Source organism: Microtus ochrogaster, chromosome 1 (genome assembly GCF_000317375.1).
Source record: "Microtus ochrogaster isolate Prairie Vole_2 chromosome 1, MicOch1.0, whole genome shotgun sequence".
NCBI lineage: Eukaryota > Metazoa > Chordata > Mammalia > Rodentia > Cricetidae > Microtus > Microtus ochrogaster.
This window is the reverse complement of record NC_022009.1, coordinates 38570773-38590337: the sequence shown is the minus strand read 5'-3', so window position 1 is coordinate 38590337 and position 19565 is coordinate 38570773. Positions and strand designations below refer to the sequence as shown.

Below are 19565 nucleotides of genomic sequence, written 5' to 3'. Positions count from 1 at the left end.
GTGCACGCGTGCGTTAGTGCTCTTTTGTATGTGTGTGATTGTGTATATACTGTGAGTGCACGTGTGCGTTAGTGCTCTTTTGCACCTGTGGAAGTCAGAGGGCAACTTGTGGAAATTGGGTCTTTCCTTCCCACTTTGTGGATTATGGCTATCAAACTTAGGTCCGTAGGCTTGGTGGCAATAACTTTTACCCTCCATGACCAAGTCTTTTCCTTTTGGGGGAGGGTGGTATTTATTTGAGACAGGGTTTCTCTGTGAAGCCTATCCATCCTGGAACTTGCTCTGTAGAACAGGCTGGCCTCAAACTCAGACATTCTCCTGCCTCTGCCTCCTGAGTTCTGGGACTAAAGGCGTGTGCCACCACTGCCAAGCTTAAACTTAATGTTTTAACAATTTTAAGTCTTTCATTTGCATTTCAGCCTTGCTCTTCCTTCCCTTCCTCTTTTCTCCCTTTCCCCTTCCCCTTTTTTCTATCAAGGTCTCACGTAGTCCAGACTGACCACCCTGAACTCCTGACCGTCTGTCTCTAGCCTGGAAGTGCTGGAGTTATAGGTATGCTCATGCTCAGCTTTTCTCCTTCTTCCCCATGGACCATGCTTGTCTCTTCTGTCTCTTGCTTCACACATGGACTAAGGAAAACGTACTTTCAGCAGTAGTTTTCAGTGTCAAAGTCTCTCATCAAGCTGGTGTTTGTTCCTAAGTATTCTTTTTCAATGCTGTTGTAAATAGAATTGTTAATGTCTACTTTATTTGTATTTGTTGATTTTTTTGTTTTGAGGCAGGACTTAACCATGTAGTCCTGGATGGCCTATAACTTGCCTTGTATAGATCAGACTAGGCTGCTCTTGAACTTGTGCTGTGATCCTCCCACCTTCACCTCCCAAGTGCGGGGATTCTAGGTTTAAACCATCATATCAGGCTCATTTTTGGATTATTTATTTTTAGTATATAAAAATACATCTCACTTTTATTGACTTTGTATTTTATAGCTTTGTTGTGTTTATTCTAACTGGGTTTTTTTTAAAGGGGGTGGGAGGATGTATGATTCTTTTCTGCAGATAACATCAAGTCATCTAAAAGCAGTCAATTTATGTCTTTTTTTACCAGTTTGAATGCCTTTTATTTAGTCTTTGTCTTAGTGGTCAACTAGAGTTCTTAGTGCTTGTGTTGACGAGAAGTGGTGGAAATGGACTTACTTAGGTTGTTGTGGGGCTTAGATATTAGAGGGAAAGTTTTCAGTCTTTTACTGTTGAGTGTCTCACACCGGGTGGGGGGTTGGACAGGACAGGCGACAATGTCTCACTTAGCCCAGGCTCCACTGAGAAAAATGTTAGCACAATTTGTGTGTGTGTGTGTGTGTGCGCAGCATTTATTATGTGAGATAGTATTATAGTCTAGATTTATTATTTTAGCTAGTATTTTTTTTTAAATGTGGGTTCTGCAAGAGTGTCTTTCCTGGTAAATAAAAAAATTGTGGTGTTGTTGGCAGAATGATATGGCAGTGCTGGGTTTATTTGCATGACTTTGTTTTGAGCCAGACTCTTGCTGTATACCCCCAGGCTGTCCTGGAACTCACTGTGTAGCCCAGCTGGCCTCTAACTAGTGAAGGCCTCTAACCCCTGCCTCAGCCTCCCACGTGCTGGGATAATGGGTGTAAGCCACTATCAAGCTTATTCGTGAAACATTACATTTCATGTGTGTTTGTGCTAAAATAAAACACTGACTTTGGGCACCAAACCTCTGTGTACAGTCTGACTGCAATTTATACTCTTATGATTTTGTTTTGTTTTTGATGGCATCACACTGTTACCCAGGCCGCTCTTGAATTCATGGGCACAAGTGATCTTCCTGCTTCAGCCTCCTCAGTAGTTAGAGTGTAAATGTACACTATTGCACTAGACTTGTATCACTGTAAGTTGTCTAATCTGTTTGAGGGTTAATTTTCTCTCTTGTAATAAAAGAAATAGGGGCCAATAAGATGGCTTAGCAGGTAAAGAGACTTGCTGCTAAGCCTGATGGTTTGAGTTTGATAAGAATCCTTGGGATCCTCATGTTAGGGAAAGAGAAGTGATTTCCACAAGCTGTCCTCTGACCCCAACATGTACTGTAGAGTGCAGAAGTGCACATAGAAATACAGTTTAAAAAAAAATAGGGCTGAATATGGCGGCGTATCCCAGTACTCAGGAGACAGAGGCAGGCAGATATCTATAACTTACAAGCTAGTCCTGTTCTACATACTAAGTTCCTAGTCAGTCAAGAATACATAGTGAGATCCTGTCTCAAAAACATAACAAACAAAAAAATATAGAATTGTCTTGCCTGGGTTTTCCACTTGTATGGATGTTAAATCCTGTCCTATTTTTTTTTCCGTTCTTCCCCTTACCAGTCTGGACTTTCGTTGAATAGATTCTAGCTGAGGTTGTGCTCCTTTTTCTTTTTTTTCCTGCTCTTCCCTATCTCTGGCAATTTTTCTAAATCTATTTTTAATTATGTGTATGTTTGTCTGTGGAGATATGTGCAAATGACTGTAGGTACTAACAGAGGCCAGAGGTAACAGATCCCACTGGAACTGGAGTTACAAGTAGTTAAGAGCTACCTACATGCACTTAAACACTGAGCCATCTTTCCAACTGTAGGCTATTCTTGATAATACTTCCACAGTCCTGGAAAACCTAATTGTAGTATCTTTCTACTTAAAAAGAAAATCAGTTAACTTCATCTTGTCTTGTGGGATAAAGGCCAAACTCAAAAAAAAAAAAAAAAAGAGTACAGGGTGTGTCTGATCTTATATTTCCCATTACTCCAACTGAACCAAGATGTTTCTTATTTCCTGTGCTTCTGCCTGTGGTTTTCATGTGTTTATCCAAGTGCTTGTCATATCCTTATTCTTTGTCATCAACTCTGTTAGCTGCCCATCATCCATCTCCTTTCCTGACAATTATGCTTTTATTCATAAATATGAGACACTCAGGCCAGGCAATGGTGGCGCACGTCTTTAATCCCAGCACTTGGGAGGCAGAGGCAGGGGGATCTCTGTGAGTTCGAGACCAGCCTGGTCTACAGAGCTAGTTCCAGGACAGGCTCCAAAACCACAGAGAAACCCTGTCTCGAAAAACCAAAAAAAAAAAGAAAAGAAAAAAGAGACACTCAGATGATTTATCACCAACTCCAAGGTTAGTTTTGATTAGTCTAAACCAATCAGCTCATTGCATTCCCTTGTAATCTGTTACTTGTCCCAGTCAGGTTGAACTGAAGGAGACAGATTTTCTGCGGAAAATGGTTCCTCTTTCCCTTTGTGTTCAAGACCAAGAGAACAATGAGGCCGCTATTGCTACTGGTAGTTGTCCTCTAACCTCAGGGGATAAAGCATCCCCTAAAGATATCAGATCAAAGTTAGAAGAAGGAATCTTAAGTCCTTGGTGGCATCACTTAGTCATACCATATACTGGGCCTTACTTAATACAGCATTTCTCATGACAGATAAATTTCTCATGGTTTATAAATTATGTATGTATATATGTATATGGGTGGGTTTGAGTACATATTGTGTACTATATGCATACACAGGCGAGAAGAGGGCTTCAAACTGGAGTTGGTTAGCCACCATGTGGGTACTGAGAACGAAACTTAGTTCCTCTGGAAAAGCAGCGTGTGAGTGCTCTTAACCACTGAGCCATTTCTTCATAAATTTGTTTAAGTCAGCTCCTTGGAATTAAAAAATATTCTGGTTGGTACAGTACTCTATTTTCAAAATCTAGTTATGTTATGTCTACCAACAATAACCAATTTTGTTGGCACTTGAGTCCTCTCTCCCTCATATTGTAATTGCTCACTTGGTGTGTCCGACTTTAAAGTATATAGAACATAGTGTAGTGTCTGTTTATAATAGATATTCAGCAAGTGAACTGATAGGATAAAGTAACACGATGGCTATATTAGTGCTGTGTAAGCAAGTTTAAAATAAATGTAAGGTATGTTATTATTTTTAAGTCCAGGTAAAATGGAAAATTTAGACTAGATACTGTTTGCTGGCTCTTAATTATTACCTGGAATTTATATTTTGAGACAGATCACTCTGTAATCAAGGCTAGCCTTGAACTCAGAGCAGTCCTTTTGCCAAATGCTGGAATTACCTATGTGAGCTACTATGCCTGGTTAAATATTTTCACTTAGATAGAAAATGTGTATTTTCTATTAGCAGTTAAAAGCAAGTACAGAGTTTGGTTCCCAGCACCCACATCAGGCAGCTTACCACTACCTGTAAATCCACTTCCTGGGATCTGATGCTCTCTTCTGACCTTTGCAGGTACCCACATGTACACATCCACACACAGACACATACATAATTATTTAAAAATAAAATAAATCTTAAAGAAATCATCACTCATGTTTGTTTGTTTATTTATTTATTGTGGTTTTTCAAGACAGGGTTTCTCTGTAGCTTTAGATCCTGTCCTGGAACTAGCTCTTGTAGACCAGACTGGCCTCAAACTCACAGAGATCCGCCTGCCTCTGCCTCCCAAGTGCTGGGATTAAAGGTGTGCGCCGCTGCCGCCCAGCTTCTCATGTCTCTTTTAAAAAAGAAAATGTGGATCTCATTTTGTCAGAGTCCTTATGAACGAAGCAATGTTAAATTATATTATTATACTTTCTTAACATTTTTAATTGGGAGACTTACATGCCAGAACTAACTTCAAATATATTGTGTGTATGTGCATATATGTGTGTTTGTACACATACATGTGTATGAAGCCCAGACAGCCTCAAGTATTGTTCCTTCTTTGAGACAGTGGGGAATCTCAGCAATTAAGCTATATCTGTCTGTCTCTGCCTCTCTAGTGCTGGAATTTCAAGTATAGTCTATCACATCTGACTTTCAAAAGAAAAAAAGCATAGGTGAGTGGTCCTTTCTGACTGAGCCATCTCCCTAGTCCCTATTGTGTCTTTTAGTCATATATATGTTGATTCTTTGGGAATCCAATCATGTACCCCAGCCCTGCTTACCTCTAAGTTCCTCCATATCTGCCCCTCACCCCTGGAGTGCCCTCCGCAAGAAGAAACCCCCTCCATAAAAATAATTAAAAAACAATACACAGAAACCCACCTTGCTTCTCTGTCTTTCATTCGTTTTAGTAGTACTGGGAGCTGCTGCAGTGTATACCCTTTCATCCAGTCAGCCCCACTCGCAAATGTTCATTGCAATCAGTCATTGATCTGGTTCAAGGCCTCTGGCCTCTGGCACACACACCATCAGTACTGGACCCTCACAGAAACTCCTCTTGGATGTCTTGCCGTTGCCCCGAGACATCGAGATCCTGTGGGTATCATTCAGCAGGACCAGCCCCTTCATGCACTATAGCAGGTAGATGTTAGGGTGGCCCAACCCAAGGCCCAAGATGTAGGCCTGGGTAGTCAGTCCACACCAATAGGACCGTCCTCCTTTGGCAAGGGGCAGAGTCAGCTCTCCTAAGCCTTTGCCATTGGGCCAGCCCACTGATGCCTTTGGTGAGGGGTAGAGCCATCTCTTTTGAGGGGGGCTGTTTTCCTTCAGTGACCAGCAAGGGGCAGGGCCAACTATCTCAGGATCAGTGAAGGGCAGAGCCCCCTCAGCACCGCCCTCAGATTTCAACAAGCATTGTTCCTATGGTTTTCTATGGTAACACGGCCTATGGACATTAACACAGAACCCAGCGGCAACAGGACCACAGACCCTTAGCAGCAGCTTGGGCCTGACATCACCATGGCCCAGGGTGGCAGCATAGACTTCCCAAGATCAGTATGGCCCCAGCAGTAGCTTGACCGTCAGTATTGTGTCTTTTATTTTCAATGTTAAAAAAAGGAATAAGAAAAAATGCCATAATATTTAATATGGTTATGAGGTACAATGTAATGTTTTGATTTTTATATATGTTGGATAATATGTGCTTTCAAATTGTATTTAGGTCTGTGCTAGCTAGGATAATTTATGGGTTGTTTTAGAGAATTTTGTGATATGATTTGTAAGACTTAGATATTCTCTTTTTTCAAAACAGAGTTTCTCTTTGTAACCCTGTTTGTCTTGGAACTCTGGCCTTTGCAGACCAGGCTGGCCTTGAACTTAAAGAGAACTACCTGCCTCTGCCCCTTGAGTGCTGGGATTAAAGGCGTGCGCCACCACTTTCTTAAACATTCTTTCTTTTTTTTTAGTTATAAACTGATTGGCCTAGTAGCTCAGACTTCTTGTTAACTCTTATAACTTATATTAGCCCATTATTGTCTGTGTTAGCCACGTGGCTCGGTACCTTATTCGGCAAGGCAGTCACATCTTGCTTCTTCTTTTGCTGGGTCACAACTGCAGACTACAGAATCCTCTCCCCAGAATTCTTCTGTTCCCATTGTTCCCCCCCCCCACACACACTTCCTGCATGGTCGCCCTGCCTATACTTTCTGCCTGGCTACTGGCCTATCAGCATTTTATTAAATAAGTACTAGAAACAAACTTAAACATTCTTATCTTAGACTTTTCTAAATTATTTTTTGCTTGCTTGAGACTAGACATGAAAATTTTCTTTGAAGCAAAATGTTTTGGGCAGAGCTAGATAAGTTTGTGTCAAATGTTAGCAACTGTTAGTGATAGAGAAGTTTCATTAAGTAAAACTGTTGATTACCTTTCTACCACAGCAACATGCATAAAATTTTCTAACAACATGAAGGCTTGCTGATAGGGAAGAAACTTCTAGACCAGCTCCAACCTGATTATTCCATGTCCTTTGACTAAACTATACTGTGTTTTTAGCAATATGGTCTTATAAAGTTCTGATGGCCAACCAGGAGTTATGACAATAGGCTGTGTTTTTCAGAGGCATCTGGGACTTCACTGGTCACATCTCCTTGAGAGGTGGCTCATACTTGGCGCTGGGATTTTCATTTAATCACCCATGGCTTCTGGGAGAAGCATTATATATTATGGAGGATACCATTGTTTTTCAATAAGCTTATAAAATATGTTTCTCTATAGTTACAGTTTTGGTTCCCATCCTTCCACTTGCCTCCCTCAGTAGACCTTTATACTCACAGTATTTCCTCTTCCGCATATGCCCAATGTGTTCCGTGTCTACTCCCTATAAATGGTCCCTTTCAAGTTTTTAGCCTTTACCAGCATGCAGTAATGCTAGTCACAATACTGTAAAATGTGTAGCTAGGATCCACATATGAGGGAGAGTGAGCAATGCTTGTTTTTATGAGCCTTTTTACCTCATTAATTGTATTTTCTAGTTCCATCCATTTTCCTGCATTTTGTTTTTTGCTTTTTTCCAGACAGGTTTTCTCTTTGTAACCCTGGCTGTCCTGGAACTTGCTCTGTAGACCAGGCTGGCCCCAAACTCAAAGATCCAAGCTAGGCCGTGGTAGCTCACGCCTTTAATCCCAGCACTCAGGAGGCAGAGACAGGCGGATCTCTGTGAGTTCAATACCAGCCTGGTCTACAGAGTGAGTTTCAAGACAGGCTCCAAAGCTACAGAGAAACCCTGTCTCAAAAAACGAAGAAGAAATTCAGAGATACAGCTTCCTCTGCCTCCATAGTGCTAGAATTAAGGGCACGTGTCTGGTTTAGATGTCACTTTTCTAAAACAACCTTATAAAGCAGACTTTTTCATTATCATTAAAAAAAGGATACTTCTCCCAAGATTGTTCAGTTGAGAAATGGCAGAGCTAGATCCAAAACCAGGGAGCTTGCCTCCAAAGTTCCTCATCTTCACTGATCTATATACTTCCTCTGCAGCATAATTGTATGTTTATTGATATTAGACTTTAGGCACTTTTGAAACAAAAATTATGCTACTCATTTTATATCCCCATGTGCTCAGCACATAGATATCCGGGAAAATACTTAGTTGATTGAAAATTCTCTTATTTGATTTTGAGTATCCAAGGACTTGAAACCATGGCTTCACACACATGCTAGATAAGTACCTGACCATTAGGAGATTTCTATCTGTCTGTCTGTTTCCCACCAAAAATTGTCTTCAGTTTGAGAGCAGAGAGGGTGTTGGGGATTGGGATGGGGTGTCTGCAGTTGAGACAGTACCTTCCTCTGTAGCCCAATTGGTTTCACACTCTGTATCCAAGGATGACCTTGAACTTCTTTCTGATCCTGTCTCATCTCACAGGTTCTGGCATGTGCCATGTCTCGTTTATATGGTGTTAGATTCAAATTCAGGGCTTTATGAATGATGAGTAAGCACTCTGCCTACTAAACTGCATCCCCAGCTCTCTATTAATTTTTAATGGGTATAATTTCTGTGTGCATGTAGAAGTCCTTTAAAAGTATATCTCATTTTGTGTGGGTGTGTATGTGTGTGTGGATGTGTAGTTCTGGGGATCAAACCAGAACCTTGCATTATGCTAGCAAACACTACCACTAAGCTACATCTCTAAATATTTTAAGCCTTGACAGTATTCCACAAGTTAAGTGATTTATCTGTATCAAACAACTACAAGTTGGAGGAATACTTAAGGTATACACAAGCTCTTGTATTTTTTGGAGAAGCTGGGATGTCATACCTCAGTTAACTTTTCAAATAAGGCCTTAAAATTACTTCCAACAACTTGCTAAACTTCTCCATCATATCACCTCATAGAGACCTAGAAAAGTCTCCCTCCCCCACTTTTCCAAAGGCTTTGCTGCTTTGTTTTCTCTCTTCTGAATCCCTTACACTGGTCTGTAGGTTTCTGAATCCTGGCCCTATTGATGTACTTTTAATCCATTTTTTCTCACTTTATTCATTCATTCATTCATTTGGGGGGCATATGTACACATATGCTGTGGTGAAGCTGTGGAGATCAGTAAGGAGCTTTCAGAATCGGTTTTTCTTTCTGTCATGTGAGTCTCAGGGATAGAACTTGGTCTTGGAGTGTCCTGAGCTGATACTGGTCCCTTAAAGACAGACCCTTAAAACCAAACCCAGTTTAGTGATTCACCAGGACTCAGGCCTCAACAAGGTATAACTCCTTCTTCCCCCGAGAGACAGTTTCTCTTTGTAGCCCTGGTTGCCCTGGAGCTTGCTTTATAGGCCAAGCTGGCCTCAAACCAGAGATCCACCTGCCTCTGCCTCCAAAATACTAGGATTAAATGTGGGTAACACCACCGCCTGGCCCACAGTACAACAAAGATACAAAGGAAGTCTTCCTTGAGCCTTCACCTAGAGAAATCATGCAGGACACATTTCCTCCTGCCAGTGTGGAAATGGCTGCAGTACATGTGAAGTACTGTCTTCTATGGAAGTTGATTCGCAATAGAGTGCACAGAATTTTTATTGAGATCTGGTCACAGAGGACTCTTGACTTCACTTCTGCCTAAATTCTAGGCTCACATGAGGAAAGCAGGAATCCAGTATGTTTCATATGTTTACTCAAACTGTTGAGGCTCTGTGAACCACCCTGTCAGATAGTTAAGGGATGGAAAGAACATTCCCTAACCCCATAACCTAGATATTCCCAGGGTTAACCTGTAAGCAAACTTTTCTGAGATCAATGGTCCAAAATCTGCTATCTGTGTTCACTGCTTTCTGCATAGTGCTTTTCATTTTTTAATCAATTTCATATTATGTTAGTCAACATTAGCTCTGTGCTAATGCCTTCATAGTATAATTGAAAGTATCTTCCAACCAGGCAGTGGTGGCGCATGCCTTTAATCCCAGCACTTGCGAGGCAGAGACAGGCCTAGTCTACAAGAGCTAGTTCCAGGACAGGCTCCAAAGCTACAGAGAAACCCTGTCTCGAAAAACAAAACAACAACAAAAAAGTATCTTTCAAGGAGTACTGTTATGTAGCTTTTTAATGGGCTTTGCTAGAAAAGTTTGTACCTTTAAGTCTGGAAAGGCTTGTTGCAGCTCTTTGAGGACCCCAGCCCTTTGCAGGATGTGCACCATCTGGTTTCACTGCCTTGCCTACATCCTACCTGACTCATCTGTTCCCTACCCCCTTTGCTTAATTTGCACAACTGCTTGCTCTGCCCTAATTCCCAATGTTACCTCTTCTGTCAGTAATATATCTTACCCATTCTTCCCTATTGCAGCCTGTACTTCTCATGGCATTGATCCAATTGCTCAAGTTTATACAATTATTTATTTAGATTTCTGTTTTCTCTAATTCAACTGTAAAGATCATTAAGACTCAACACTTATGTAGCCATGTAGTTAGTACTCAGATTTTATATAATGTGTAGGTCTCCAAAACTGGCCAATAGTTCCCAAACTAACCCTTTTATGGTAGAACGCACAAAATAAATAAATACTAAATAATAAATACTAAAATAATGTATGCCTATGTGACATGTACAGAATAAATAAGAAATGGGATTTACAACAAGAGATTTGCACTGTAATTTTTTAGGAATTTGTTTTTAATTATATGTATGAGTATGTATCTGCATATATGTATGTGCATACATATGTAGGTGCCTGTGGATGCCAGAGATGGATCCCCTAGAGCTAGAGTTATAGGGAGTTATGATCTGGCTGGTGTGGGTGCTAGTAATCAAACACAGGGCCTCTGCCCTAACCACTGAACTATCTTTGTATTCTTTATTCTGTACTCTTAATTGAAGCTTTTTTTTAATAAGGTAGTCTGTTGGTATGCTAATGAATTAGACTAGAAACAGTGAGAACTTTTTGGTGTAGTGGGAATGAAGAGAAACATACACACAGTTTTAAAATAAATGATTTGGTCTAAGTTTGGTGAACCTACTTGGTATAGAAAAGGAGGAAGAAAGTGCTGGGATTAAAGGTGTGTGCACCATCACTGCGAGTTTATAATTTTTTTTTAATTTAAAAATAATTTCTAGCCGGGCGGTGGTGGCGCACGCCTTTAATCCCAGCACTCGGGAGGCAGAGGCAGGTGGATCTCCGTGAGTTTGAGACCAGCCTGGTCTACAGAGCTAGTTCCGGGACAGGCTCCAAAGCCACAGAGAAACCCTGTCTCGAAAAAACAAAACAAAAAAATATTATTTCTAAAACTTCACTAGCGTCCATTCTCTATATTGTTCATGACTTTCTTTTGTCACCAGGTAGCCTGGGCTGTCCTCAAACTCTTACCTAGGTGACTTTATGAAAAAAATTTTTTTAAATAATCTTAGCCCAGTATGGTGACTTACATCTTTAATCCCAGTACTAGGGCGGCAGAAGCAAGTCAGTCTCTGTGAGTTGGAGGCCAACCTGGTTTACATAGCAGGTTCCATGATAGCCAAGGCTACACAGTTACACCCTATCTCAATAATAATAATAATTTTAAGAGATAACAAATTGCAGACCATGCACATTTAGATAATTAATTTGAGAAATATTTCATAACTAGAAAAATCAAGAACACTAAGAATATGTAATTTCATTTTAGGAAGAGAAGTCAGCCAGAAATTCAAATACCACCCACTCCCCCATATTAAAATAAGTTTCTTCCATAGAGCCAAAATTCTAAGAACCAGATTCACCTCATATCTCTGCATTCATTTCCCTTATCCTCTAGTTTGAAAAATATCTTAACAGTTACACTTACAAGAATGCCGAATAAATAAGTGGGATGTATGTACATTTGTGATCTTTTAAAAATGCCTTTTTTTTTTTAATCTTGGAGACAGGGTCTCTCTGTGTAGCCCTGGTTGTCCTAGAACTCTCTATGTTCCAGGCTGGCCTCTAGCTCACAAAGATCCTCCTGCCTCTGCCTCCTGAGTGCTGGGATTAAAGGCGTGCACCACCACCACCCAGCAAAAACGTTTTTTTAAATAGAGTAAGAAAAGTATCACCAGGGAACTGGCATCTGTTTTGAATTAGAATAGATTCTATTTTTAAAAACCCATATGATCTTAATAAGGTTCTCTTAAATCTGGGTGTGGTAGCACATTAATGTTATTCTTTTAGGAGTTGAAGGCACAGGGAATCCTTGAGCTCAAGGGATTTGAGACCAGCCTCAGAAGCAGTGAAAATCTGTCTCAAAGCAGAGAGGAGGTTGATACCTTTAACATTCTTGAATAAAAATGTTTTCAGGCTACTTTTTTGTTCAGTGGAAAGTGCACAAGGGAAACACCTACCTTTCTACCCCTCCTTCCCTCTGTCCCTCTCTTTTTTTCTTTGAGGCAGGGTCTCATATAGACTAGACTGGCCTCAAAGCCATTCTGTAATCAAGAATGGTCTTGAACACCTAGTCCCCTTGCCTCTACCACCCAGGTGCAGAAATTTCAGGCATGTACCACCACAGTTAGTGTATGCAGCGTGGGAGTTGAACCCAAGCCTTCATGCATGCTAGACAAGGACTCTATGTTCCAACTGAGCTACATCCCTATCTTCTTTTCCTCCTTTTCTTGACTACTCTGATATATGAGTTTGAGCAACTTAACAAGTACACACTGTCTTACAGTTTGTAATCCCAGAATGTTAACACCATTTTGAGATAGGATGGCAAATATTGGCACAACCTGGAATTTGTTTGTTTGAAACAGAGTTTCTCTACGTAGCCCTTGCTGTACTGGAACTCAACTCTGTAGACCAGGCTGGCTTCTACCTCTGAAGTATGGATTACCACACCTGGCAATACTGCTTTCTTTATTTAAGAAAAAAAAAAAAGTAAAGGAAAAGTGAATTTAATATATATATCTGGCTTCGAAAGAATCATGACGTATTTTAACAGCAGTGTTCAGAGCTCAAAATTGGTTATAAACATTAAATGCTTATTTTGTGGGTAGAACTAAGATTGAAACCAACTTCAATATGTAATCACTCAATAGTTTAATTCTGTAAATTTAATTGTCAAAACTGGAGAGAAAGCTGGGCGTGAAGATACATACCTATAATTCTAACACTCAGAAGGCAGAGACAGGCAGACAGTGGCAACTTGGATGCCAGTCAGAGCTACTCAGTGAGAAAAATAAGGGTGAGAGATGGCTCCGCCAGGCAAGCATGAGGACCTAAGTTCAGATCCTCAGCATCCACATAAAAAGCTTGGTGCCTGCAAATACATCTCTGGGGAGGTAGAGACAGGAAATTCACTGGGGATCACTCACCAGCCATCTATTCTCACTGAGCAGGTGAACTCAATAAAAAATTGAGAGCCAGGCATAATGGCTCATGCCTTTAATCCCAACACTAGGGAGACAGAGGCAGGTGGATCCCTGGTGTTGGATATCTCTCTGTATGCTGTGAATATATTTTATTACCATTGATTTGGTCAGCAGCCAGACAGAATAGAGCCAGGCAGGAAATCCAAGCAGAGATACAGGGTGAAAACGGGCAGAGTGAGGAAGCTGCTAATAGTGCCATAGAAGCAAGATGTGAGATAACAAGTCACGAGCCTCATAGTAAGATATAAACTAATAAATAAGGGTTAATTTAAGTTGAAAGAGCTAGTTAATAATAAACTTGAGCTAGTAGGCTAAAGAGTTTGTAATTAATATTAAGTCTCAGATAATAATAATTAATATTATTCAGGAACTGGTGGGTGGGAAAGTAACCTCCAGTTACTCACTCTGTGAATTCAAGGCCAGTTTGAACTACATAGAAAATTTCAGGACGGCCAAGGCTACATAGAGTCTTGTATGTAGAAAAAAAGGTAGAAAGCAATTAAATGTAGTGATAAGGTAAGCAGGCCTGCTTTTCATCCTGCCCAGCTCCTGCATGGCTAGCTTTACACCCGAAATAACAACACACAAATTGTATTCATTTAAACACTGCCTGGCCCATTATATCTAGCCTCTTCTTGGCTAACTCTCACATCTTAATTAACCCATTTCTAGAAAGCGTCCATCTTGGAAAGGAGCTTCATGGCATCTGCCTGACTCTCTTTCTCCCACAATTCTGTTCTGTCTACTCCACCTATCTAAGTACTGCCCTATCAAAAAGCCAAGGCAATTTCTTTATTAACCAATGAAAGTAACACACAGACAGATGACCCTCCCACATCGATTAAAGACACCCATTTTCAACCTGTCCTCTACATGCATCCACCTATATACATGTGTACACATGCCAAAAAAGAGAACTTGTAAAAAAAATTTAGAATGTGTGCACTAATTGCCAATATAGCATTTGTAAACAAAAATATATTTTGGTATTAGAGCATGAGACATTGAAGGTAGGAGTTACTGACTCCAGTATTGTAAGGATAGAACTCAAAAAATATTTGGAGTTATGTATAAAAGTGTAAGTAAGATTCTGTATGATATAGGAAAAAATAGGACAGAGTAGATATAGTAGTTATTTTGTGAATGCCTCATTTATAGCTTTAATATTGAGACATTCAGTTAGCTAAACTGGGTTTATTGGTTCAACCTGTAATCACAACATGCAGAAGGCCAAGGCAAGAGGATTGAGAACTCCAGCCCAACCCTGTCTACACAGCATATGAACCCAGAAAGTAAAGAAACTTCCAGAAGCAAGCAAAATTATGTTATAAGGTCTCAGGAAACAGTATGAGTAACATGGGATGATAGTTACTAGGAATTAGAATGTGTCCGATATATGGATTCGTGAACTGAAGAATTGGCAAGTTCTACAGAATTCTTCCAGCTAATGATTAAAGGAGAAATAAGTCACCATTTTGCAAACTCTAGCAAATTAATGACTTTAGTTAGTGATTATGGTGACTTTTAAAGATTGAGAATTAAGTAGAAGTTTTGTACTGTTTGAAGTACATTCTATGACTGTTCTGCTTTGCTTTCTGTTGCTGTGATAAACACCCTAAATAAAAGCAACTTGGGGAGGAAAGGAATGATTTCATCTTACAGCTTACAGTCTATCATTGAGAGGCAAGGCAGGAAGGAACTCAAGATGGAAGAAACTAGAGACCAGCAAGGAAGGACTACTTACAGCCTTGATTCCTTATCTGCTTAGTTATCTATCTTATGTAACCCAGGCCTTCCCATATCAATCTGCAATCCAAACAATGACCCAGACCCATCTGATGAAGGTAACTTCTCAATTAAGATTTCCTATTTCCAAATATGTCAAGTTGACAAAAGCTATCACAATTATATGTCAAATATGAGGCAGTCTTGGCTAAGTAAATATGTATGTTCAAACAGTAGTAATATTGAGTGCTGAGGAAATGACTCAGTGGGTAAAGAACTTGCCCACACAAGCATAATGACTTGAGTTCAGATCCTGGTGGCCAAAGTATTTCTAATTTCAGTATGCCCCTACTGGGAAGTGGGAGGTGGAGACAAGAGAATACATGATGGAAACTTGTCGGGCAGCTAGCCTGGCTTATACAACAAAACAAAACAAAAGGCCTTGTCTTAAATAAAGTGGAAGGGAGGACCAACAACAAGGCTGACTGTCTTATATGTCCCTATGCCCACGTTCACTTTCACACACATAAACACAAACACAAGAATGATACTGAATCTGACCACATCTCTAGATAATGTCAGTTCATTGTGAAAGAAGCCAGAGGAACTTTATATTAATAAACATCAGAAAATTACGTGAAGGGAATGGAGACACAGAAGGAGAAGCACTTGAAGATTTGAGGTTCAAGATTGGAGGGGGAAGATTCTGTTAGAATTGATATGAAATTGCTGCAATTTAATTAATTTTGAAATTTACTGATGGAACTAAGCTCTCCCCCTTTTGTGTATATTCTTTGTATAGAAATGCAGAAATATCCCCTGCAAAGAGGGACTGAGAATTGTCTGAATGCTAAGAGATGTGTTATTTATGGTGTGTTAATCCACAATCAGGAAACTTCACCATTCATTGATGATTCGAAGTACTAGAAAGATTGTGACCAGTCCATTTAGGTTGGGGAGATAGCTTAGTGAGTAAACTGCTTGCCTTGTAAGCTTGTGAACCTGAGATTTTGATCCCTAGACCCCACATAAAAAGCTGGATGTAATGGTTTGTCCTTTTAGTCCCAAGGATGGTGAGATAGAAGGCAGGGACAGGCGGATATCTAGAACTCACTGGCCAGCCGTCCTAGCCTTCTTGGTGAAATGCTGGGCCTATGAAAAACCTTGCCTCAAATAAAAGGTGGAAGGTATCAGGCACATGATACCTGAGATTGTGTTCTAATCTCCATATACACATATGCACACCTCACATACAGTATGCACCTACCCACACAAACACACCAAGATCAGTTCATTAAACCTCCGGTTGGTGGGGGCGGTGCTTAACTGAGGTTGCACTTTCCTAAGTCGACCATGGGTAAATTTGAGACTCCCAGTCTGTGAGGACTATGAATTAACAAGCTCAGACATGCCATAATCTCCTCCTAGTGCCTATCTTTGAAGGTCCCAAATGTGATTTGCTTGGAAGACTAGACTCCTCTCCTGGCCAAATATCCTATCAATATAAAGATAATTGTGAGGCGCTGGCTTCTAAGTTTATCTCAGGAAATGGAGCAGAGATTTGACTGGGAACAAAAGATTTTTGACTGTGTGACCAACTTTCTCACCAGGGTTCCACAGCATTGGGGGAAAGTCACCCAAAATACCAGTGCATGGATAAAACTGTGCCCAATAATTGATAAATGCACTTCTAAAGCTCTTGGGATGGGTCTCACTAAAGGGAGAGCGCTATGGCTTCACAAGGGATTTACAGCAAGAACAGTCACTATTCAAAAGGCAATATTCCTAGCGTCTTTTGTCTTGGCCTACCTCCTTCGTAATGTATTTTTCTGGTGGGTTGACCTGATTTGTAAACTGAAATCTCACTGCACAATCCTGAAGACCACAGCAGGACTGTCTAGATCAAATTGCCCTGTGGGCATGTCTGTGAGATATTATCTTGTGGGAATACCTAGCCTATAAGTGGGCAGTATACCATTTCCTGGATTTGGGTCCTGCCTTGTATAAGAGCAAAGGAAGCAAGCTGAGCAGTAAGCATTCATGCATTCATTCCCTTTCTGGTTTTGACTGTGAATGTAAGCAGCTGCTTCGAGTTCCTGCCTTGATTCCTCCAACAACAATGGACTATAACCTGGAATACTAAGCCAAATAGACCCTTTCTACCTTAAAGATGCTTTTGTCAGGATATATCATAGCAACAAAATCAAAACTAGAGTAACAGTTTAACCTCCACCTTAACATGTTCATTCAGAGAATAAAAAAAAATAGTACCTGTTCTGTCTACATGGAGAACTTGTTTTGTTTTGAAAAGTAAATGCTGTAATGCATGAAAAAGCTCTTTGAAAATCCTACATCCCTATTCTGTTGTGTAATAATCCCACTACAATCATGAAAAGAAATTTTAAGTCAGAGAGAATGTTTTTTAAAAAATATAAATCTGTCATTGTTTTTCTCTATTAATGTTTCATTTTCTATGTGGCATAAAATACATAATTACTATTCTAACCAGTTTTAAGTATACAGTTGGTGACATTAAATAACTCTCATAGTTGTGCAAACATTACCACTATCCATCTCTAAAGCACTCTCATTTTCCACAAATGAAAAACTGCTCATTAAACCCTAACTCGACAACTCCTGACAACCTCCATTCCAGTTCCTGTCTTTGAATTTGAGTATACTTCATACAAGTGCAATCATACCCTATTTGACCTTTTGTGATGGATTTATTTCACTTACCATAATGCTTTCGTTTTAATGCTTTAGCATGGGTCAGAATTTCCTTTTTAAAACTTAATTTAAAAAGCTTAGTGCAGCCACACGTGGTGGCACACACTTTTATCTCAGCATTTGAGAGATAAATATATGTGAGTTCAAGGTCAGCCTGGTCTACATAGTAAATTTCATGCCATCCAAGGCTACATAATGTGACCCTTTCTCGAAAAAACAAAAAAGAAAAAATATGAATTTTTGAGGATTGAGTCCAAGTCCTCAGTCATATGAGATGAGCATTTAGCTCTATCACAAGACTTTTCCTTACATATTTTAGGTATATATCACATTTTGTCTACCCATTCAGTCATCACTGAACCCTTGAGTTGCTTTTCCCCGTGGCTGTTGTGAAGAGTGTTGCTGTGCACACAGGAGCATAGATAGCCGTTGAGTCCCTGCTGTCACCTTTTTTGGAATAGATTCTCACAGGTAGGATTGATGGATCAAATAATAATTCTATGTTTAATACTTGAGGAAGCTGTACTTTTAAAACTAAAGCTCACTTATATATTTGAAACATCTAGCAGTCACATTTTTGTTTGTGCACCGGACGATGAATCCTTTCTTTTCCTGAAAATGTTTTTCTAAAAGGCTTAAGACTATAGACAAGGAATATGGTCCCGAAAAAACAATTTTGGGACTGCAAAAACTAAGTCATTGTGATTACCTGCCAGTATGTCTTTTAAAAACTTATTTCATTCAGTAGTTTTTCAACTTAATGCCTCATAAGTTTCAGCTACTTTCCTACATGAGAAGGATTTAATGTTGACTTAAATGAAGGAATAGCCAGTCAGTCATGGTGCACATCTTTAATCCCAGCACTCGGGAGGCAGAGGAAGGCAGATCTCTGAGTTTGAAGCCAGCCTGGTCTACAGAGCAAGTTCCAGGACAGCCAGGGCTACAGAGAAACCCTGTCTTGAAAAATCAAAAAGAAAGAAAGAAAGAAAAGAAAAAGACTTAATGAAGTAATGACTCTCATGGAATTTATATTATAGTGCATGGGACAATTAGAAAGGAAGTGTATGATAATATTTCAATTGAAGAATGAAGAAAAATAAATTGAAAAGAAGGGATAGAGTACGATAGGATAGAGTATTATTTTATAGGCACTCATAAATTAGCTTTCTGAGAAAAGTGGTATTTTAGCAAAAACTTGAATAAGAGTACAAACCATATGAAAACTGTGTAGGAAAGTGTCCCAGGCAAAGGGAATATGGTAAGACTAGTAAGTGCTCTTTGGGGAGACATGTTGGTAATCAAACAGCTATCCCAACAAGTCTCCCATATGAAGAGGGCAGTAGAAAAAAAATAAACCACAAGAAACTGAAGATGGGTAGTGAGGTGCAGGATGCTGGGTGTTATTTCTTGGCATATGGACATATGTAGTACACCCAAAGGCATATTCTGTTTGGAAAAGGCAGCAGTGAGACAACTAATCAAGAGAATCTAGGTTTCCAAATGTCATCTCTGAAAACATTATCTGATAAAATACTTTAATAGCCAACATAACTTTATTGATATTGAACATGAAAATAATACTAGAATTGTGCAGGCACATACAAATCTCGTAACAACCTGTGCTTCACAGAGTGATGTACTAAAATGCAGTTAGGTCAAAAAAGACTTTTAGTTTCAAGAAATGAATACCTAGTCATGACCCAGCTGCAGAGGAAGCAAGATGTGACTGCCTCGCTGAAAAGGGTGCTAAACCACGTGGCCAACATAGACAAGAATTATGGGCTAATATAAGTTATAAGAATTAGTTAAGGGGCTGGAAAGATGGCTCAGTGGTTGAGAGCACTGACTGCTCTTCCAGAGGTCGTGAGTTCAATTCCCAGCAACCACATGATGGCTCACAACCATCTGTAATGAGATCTGGTGCCCTTTTCTGGCATGTAGGTATACATAATAAATAAATAAATCTTAAAAAAAAAGAATTAGTTAAGGGGCTGGAGAGATGGCTCAGTGGTTGAGAGCACTG

General features: G+C 39.9%; 1 protein-coding gene across 4 annotated transcripts in view; it reads left to right on the top strand.

Moving 5' to 3' along the window:
• Btbd7 (BTB domain containing 7) overlaps window positions 1-19565 on the top strand; it is an 81934-nt gene that overhangs the window by 5430 nt on the left and 56939 nt on the right. Inside the window, exon 1 of one of the 4 annotated variants that reach the window (XM_026780821.1) lies at window positions 479-552. The exons of the other annotated variants lie outside the window; for them this stretch is intronic. The gene's annotated coding sequence lies outside the window, so the exon portion shown is untranslated. Of the gene's footprint in view, window positions 1-478; window positions 553-19565 lie in introns of those variants that run through there. 4 annotated transcript variants of the gene reach the window in all.